Source organism: Phalangium opilio, unplaced genomic scaffold (assembly GCF_054372755.1).
Source record: "Phalangium opilio isolate 3A_F unplaced genomic scaffold, DU_Popi_V2 ptg000013l_1, whole genome shotgun sequence".
Taxonomy (NCBI): Eukaryota; Metazoa; Arthropoda; class Arachnida; order Opiliones; family Phalangiidae; genus Phalangium; species Phalangium opilio.
Window position 1 is genome coordinate 2,763,051 of NW_028324148.1, and position 6,671 is coordinate 2,769,721.

At 40.2% G+C, this 6,671-nt stretch overlaps 1 long non-coding RNA gene across 1 annotated transcript; it reads right to left on the reverse strand.

Moving 5' to 3' along the window:
• Positions 1-5,462: 5,462 nt before the first annotated feature.
• Positions 5,463-6,073, reverse strand: LOC149707781 (uncharacterized). Its single transcript, XR_016379839.1, has 2 exons — positions 6,047-6,073; positions 5,463-5,988 (listed from the first exon to the last, which is right to left on the reverse strand). It is a non-coding gene; the product is annotated as an uncharacterized LOC149707781 (long non-coding RNA).
• Positions 6,074-6,671: the final 598 nt, after the last annotated feature.

The following is a 6,671-nucleotide window of genomic DNA, read 5'->3' on the forward strand; positions in this document are numbered from 1 at the left end:
TGAAATAAGGTAAAATTATTATATAACGTGTGTCCAGTAACCTCTCCTTTGACTGGAAAATATATAGAACCCTGTCCTCCGGAGTTTCCAAAAATAGTGTCGAAACATAATAGTCAAGCTATCTCAACTTCGGAAATATTTATCGGTCACAATGTCAAGTGACCTTAATTTTTAAAAAAAAATATGGGGCATTTTCAAATTTAATTGGACAATGTCCTGTGTCCTGTGCTTATTCCCGGCCCTGTTTAGTAGTGTTTACCTGTTTGGATTAAATCTCGTAATCTAAGCTGCTGTTAATGACCGAGCTTCACGATATTTTGACTTCACCATGAATAATCAGAACAGTCGGTCTACTCAAGCCAAATATAACCCTTAAGGTGAAGGTTCATAAGTAGCTGTGATCTTATATTTGAAAAGTTAGTTGGAATTTTAGTTTATTTAGTCTTTATGCACAGACACGGTTAGTTACCCAATTTGACCACTAACAATAGAGGATGACTTCACATATGGATTAGCTGAGGCTGGGTCTACGAATGTCTAGTTATTCACTCTCTTAGGAACGTCCTATTATAGACCCGCAACATATCAGTTTTATGAATAAACCCTGGTTTAGCATTGTTATTTTGAATTTGAGAGTTGTCAAACACCTGGTTTAAGTCAATTTTTACACCCGAATAACGCCGCGTAGCTAGACTAGTTTGAAATCCTTACAGACCACACTAACTTATTCATGGAAATAATGTTTAAATTTACGATTGCTGTGACGTTCAATTTCTGAATGTCTTGTATGGGTCATGAGTGAAAACTGTATTTTCAAATGATCATTGGTATGAAATTTTGGGCTTTTCTATTGCCAGGCCTATCGTAACATTGTTACTACGACAGCAGTTACCACAAATACAAGTGGATTTTTAGTTCCGAATCTTAAATTTACTTCGAAACGGTATACGGACTAAATACCCTCAAGACCAAAACCCCATGTCATAATCCCCAGTATTGAAAAAAAAACAAAAAAACCCCTCCTTAGACAAAACCCCCGGTCGTTTTCCCCCCTTCTCTAGGCAAAATCCCCCGGTCATTTTCCCTCATCCTAGAAGAAAGTAAAGCCCCCATTCTCAAGGCAAAATCCCCGGTCATTTTCCCTCATCCTAGATGAAAGTAAAGCCCCCCATTCTCAAGGCAAAATCCCCAGGTCATTTTCCCTCATCCTAAAAGAAAGTATAGCCCCCATTCTCAAGGCAAAATCACCCGGTCATTTTCCCTCATCCTAGAAGAACGCAAAGCCACCCCCCCATTCTCAAGGCAAAATCCCCCGGTCATTTTCCCTCATCCTAGAAGAACGCAAAGCCACCCCCCCCCATTCTCAAGGCAAAATCCCCCGGTCACTTTCCCTCATCCTAGAAGAAAGAAAAGCCCCCATTCTCAAGGCAAAATCCCCCGGTCATTTTCCCTCATCCTAGGAGAAAGTAAAGCCGCCGCCATTTTGTGAAAATATATCGAGTGACGTTTAAATGGCCATATAGGTTACGTCGAATTATGGACTACTAGAAGAAAAGCCCGTTGCGGCTAATACCCCAGTAGCACTGCCGACGTAGGGCCTACATGGTCGGCTTTGTGTGTTACCGACGAGTCGGTAAAAAGTCACTAATAAGTCGGGAGAGTAATAGTTTGAAAGTCGAAATGTCCGCCTGGAGGGACGATGGCCCGCCGGTTTTCCTACTGTTTTGAGGCTACTATAAAACGACTGTTGGCCGACTATATGTCGGCGTCATTATGCCTACCTAAAGCCGCGCTCAATCCGACGATTTCGCGGCTTTTTAGTATAGGAACGGTAAATCGTCGGTAAAGGGCTGGTAGAGTAAGGGCTTGAGAGTCGAAATGTCCGCCCGGCGGGACGACGGCCCGCCGGTTTTCAGACTGTTATGAGGCGACTATAAAACGACTGTTGGCCGAATATAGGTCGGCGTCATTATGCCTACCTAAAGCCGCGCTCAATCCGACGATTTCGCGGCTTTTTAGTATAGGAACGGTAAATCGTCGGTAAAGGGCTGGTAGAGTAAGGGTTTGAGAATCGAAATTTCCGCCCGGTTAGACGACGGCCCACTGGTTTACCGACTGTTACGACACGAATGAAATAGGACCCTCATCCAACACGTTTGAGAGTCGACTTAACCGCCTGTCAGCAAGAGGTCCGACGCTTTTGCGACGATCAAACCTTAACTCGAGGCCCGACGGTTTTGCGACGATCAAGCCTTAACTCGAGGCTTCCTTTGCTTATAGTAAAGGATACTGATACCAAGTATTGAAATTTCTTTAATACATTTTCAATGGAAATCACTTTAGAATTTGTACTTTGAATATTTCAAGTAACTTGCAGGTTGAGCATCAATTATAACAATTTCAAATATTAAACAATGTATTCGATATTACACGACTAGTCGAATGGAAATATTAGCTGCCTAGCTAATTGGTTTAAACCAAAAGTAAAATTTTTCAGGGCGAGTATAATATTTACATCAATTAAAGCATTTATTAATATTCATTGTTAATATCTTCGATGTGGCCAGTTACTATCTCTTAAATTACAAAAATCTTAATGAAAAATATACAGGGTTGCCACGGAATTTTCAAAACAAAATTCCCGGACTTTTCCAGGTTTTCCCTGACCTTTTTCTCAGATTTTCCCAGACCTTTTAGGGCGGTAGGGTAAATTTTTACAGCACGTTTTAAGTGCTTATAATTAAATAAACTCTCTACACAAAGTTTTCCAATGTATTTGTTGCACCAAAATGAATAAGAATCATTTTAACTATAAATAACAGTCTTAAGAGCTTTTTTGAAGGCATTTACTTTATAAAAACAATTCTGGACATTATTAAGGATTGCTCATGGAGTTTTCTGTGTTAAGAGAGGATAAGGAGAAACTTTCATTACTCTTTCAATAAATTCTTTTACCCACTAAAATAAAGTTCCCAGAATTTGCAAAAATTTTTAAAATTACTCGACTTTTCCCTGACCTTTTGGCCCATTTTTAAATTCCCTGACTTTTCCAGGATATCCAGGTACTGTGGCAACCCTGATATACACTTACAGATTTTTTTTAATGAAAAAGAAAAACATACAATTCTAAAGGGTATTATTTCACACATTTTTCTCTTAAAATGTTTGAAACCGCAAAAAAATTCTGTAACTAAAACAAATTGAGATCTATTTTGGAATTCAGTATTATTTTCACAATCAAAAATCTTTAATATATAAGGTTTTTGATTTCCAAGCGCTCCAAAGCACTTGCTTCTTTTATATTCAAACAAAGAAACTGAAGGTATACATAAACGTCGGACGCAACGCAATTTAGTACAGGTGAAGGCAGGGCGTCGTGCGCTAAAGGCAGACGTTGGCGCACGACGCCCTGCCTTCGCCTGTACTAAATTGCGTTGCGTCCGACGTTTATGAATTCCACCATAAGTTTTGGTTTCACTTTAGAGGGGTGTGGTTCCCAGCAGATGAGAAGCTAGGTAACAAAGCAAAGGCTTATGCATAAAACTGGCTCTAAAAAGTAGATAAATTGATAATTCAATAACAAAATTCAAACCTTACGTGACAAACGAAGACGTTTCTAGTTTATATAGTGTGACAAAGAACATATACGGAGGGTGCCGGGACCCTATGAAACGTGTAAAGCACAAGAAAACGCGTGCAATTTGAACGGAACCAAACCAAACCTAACCAAACCAAACCTAACCTAACCTAACAAAACCAAACCGGCTATTTCCAAGAATACCACCCACCTCTCAGATATTATTGTGGTTTGGTTTTTTGGAAAGTATATGAGGTGAGAAAAATTATGGCGTAAAAATTTTTGGCCGGAAATGAATAGGAAAACGTTAGAGCAAAAAGAAAATTTGGAAAAGGCCCCCTATCTATGCAAAGAACCTTAGCGATGAAATCGAAAGTTAGCAAGCCTAGAACTAATCATTTTCGACCACAAAAATTTCGTTTAAACATTCTAACGACCCTAGCCGCGTCAGAGATACTGGAAAGGCTAACTTGCTTTCGCACAAGCAGCGCCCTCTTCGATGATGACGTGCATGGCGTTATCTTAGTTACGCCAATAGAACAGAGGCGTGTCACCTGACCCGAGAAATTACAAGAGGGAAAATTCAAACAAGAAAATCAGATGTGTTTTCTTGCTTTGCAGTTTTTTTGTAACGTTATGTTTCAAGTGTTGCCAAAAATATAGTATTATCAACTTCTGCTTGTGGGTCGAAATATAGTATAAGTTAAATATATAACAAAAAACATTTGGAGGCATATGCGGAATAGTAAAAGTAAAAAAACCGTCCCACGGAAAGAGAAGGCCTATACAACAACTTAGTTTTTCATTTTACTCTTTTATAACGTGACCATACCGACTAGCGGGAAGGAGTTGGTAATCAATTGGCAAAAGTGGGTTACATGTTTAGGACGGTAGGCAAGCCTACTTCAAACCACCACAGTTCCAACAGTCGGATTAATGTCGGTTACTAAACGGCCTAAGAATAACTTTGCTTTTAATTTCATTCGTCTTAAACGTCACAATAACGACTAGCGCGAGGGAGTTGGTAATCAATTGGCAAAAATTGTGTTGGAATTCTTTAGACGGTAGGCAAGCCTACTTTAAACCATCTCAGTTCCAACTGTAGGATAAATGTCGGTTACTAAACGGCCTAAGCATAACTTTGCTTTTAAATTTACTCTTCTTAAACGTCACAATACCGACTAGCGCGAGAGAGTCGGTAATCAATTGGCAAAAAATAAGTTGAAATTTTCTAGACGGTAGGCAAGCCTACTTTAAACCATCTCTGTTCCAACTGTCAGATAGATGTCGGCATTGCCAACTAAAAGAAGTAGTCGGCTTCATGAGTCGGAAAAGTATCGAAATAAGCATGGTACAGCTGACTGGACCGTAAACCGACTATTCGACCTTTAACCGACTGTTATGCGGAAGGCTTGTGCTACTGGGGTACACCAACGGGCGGTAGCGAATAATGTTTTTGCAATTTTTTCCCCTTGGTGACAACTACTCCTTGGTGGCTAAAATTGAATCTAAGCCCAACCTATACTTGAACCTGCAGATAAAACGGCAAATCGACACCCCAAAACTGGAAGGCAGGCCAGGGCGTTACGCTATTGGCCGAAGGTGCCAGTTTTAAATTATCGATGAAATCAGACTCTATTTTGATTTTTAAAATCATTCAGAGATATTTCCTGGATGTTTCACTATGCAGATAGGTCTTATAACTAGTAGATGAATTGTTTGAAAATCACGAAAAGTGAATTCGGACGGGCGGCGCGAGAAAAAATAGGCTGTTATATATTAGATGAGTCGGGGTAGTACCAGTTAGATCCTGCGGAACATGAAGGGATAACGTAAATTCGAATGTGACATGAAAAAGATAAATATGGGATTCAAAATCTGCAAATTGGTTTTAAATATTCCTTTATTTTTCTGTTTGTTACCATATAGAAACGTAAATAAATCAAAAGCGAGAAAAAGTTACATACGAATTTTTGGAAACAAATATTTAGCAATAATGATGGCTAACTAGACTAAACCGTTTTGCATCAATTTGGCAATAAAAATAAACCGCTTGCAAAAATCAATTTGTAAACCAAAGAAAAAACTTATCAATATTTAATTAATACGGCAGCGAATCGCCCCTCACGCGCAAACACATTCGTAGCCTTTTCCTAAAGGACACACATAATTTCCGGATGAAATCAGGTGGCAAAGCGTTGTAAGCCGCAAGAACCATGTTGAGAAGATCTTCTCGAGTGTCCGGAATTCTCTTTTCCATGTTGTTTGCCATACGTGCCCACATGGTTTCAATGGGATTTAAGTCCGGCGAGTGCGATGGCCATTCCAACACGTTAATTCCTTCGTGGTCCAAGAAATTGGCCACAATTCGGGCATTGTGCGCGGGGCAGTTGTCCTGTTGGAACCACAGGCTGAAATATTTATGTGATAAGTCAATAAATTCCATAGAATTAATGTTAATAAACTTACCGGTTTTGGTCTTCCACGTCATAAATAGCGGCCACAGAGGGAAGCATGGAGTCCCGCAAAATCCGAATATAGGACTGGCCGTTTGGACGTCCCTCAATTGGGTGCAAAATGCCGACCCTGCCATCGCCAATACATCCCCAAACGTTGACGCTAAAACGCCCGCTCCTTTTCGTATGATTGACGAAGTTCGGGTCGTATCTTTGATTTGTGGTTCTCGTGACCCACACCACCGGCGAGGATGGCGAACTTTGAAAGGACTATAAAATATCAAGAAAAAAATTAATTGAAATTAGCATAAGAAATTACCCAGTTAATATTTACTTTTTCATCGGAGAAGAGAATGAACCTTTCCAAGTCTTCCCGTGGCCAAGTTAGCATTTCTTCGCAAAATTCCCGACGAGCGCGCTTATGGGCTGCCGTGAGAAAAGGCTTATTCGCCGACCTTCGTCTCCTTACTCCCTCCTTCTTTAATTTGGCCCAAACGGTTGTTGGCGTAACGTTGACACCAGTGTTGTTTTGCCACCTATTTCTTAAATGTCTGATTGAAAGAAATTGGTTGTTCTTGGCGTCCCTGATGAGTGCCCTCGTCTCTCCGGCATTGCCGGCGATCGGTCTACCAGGTCTA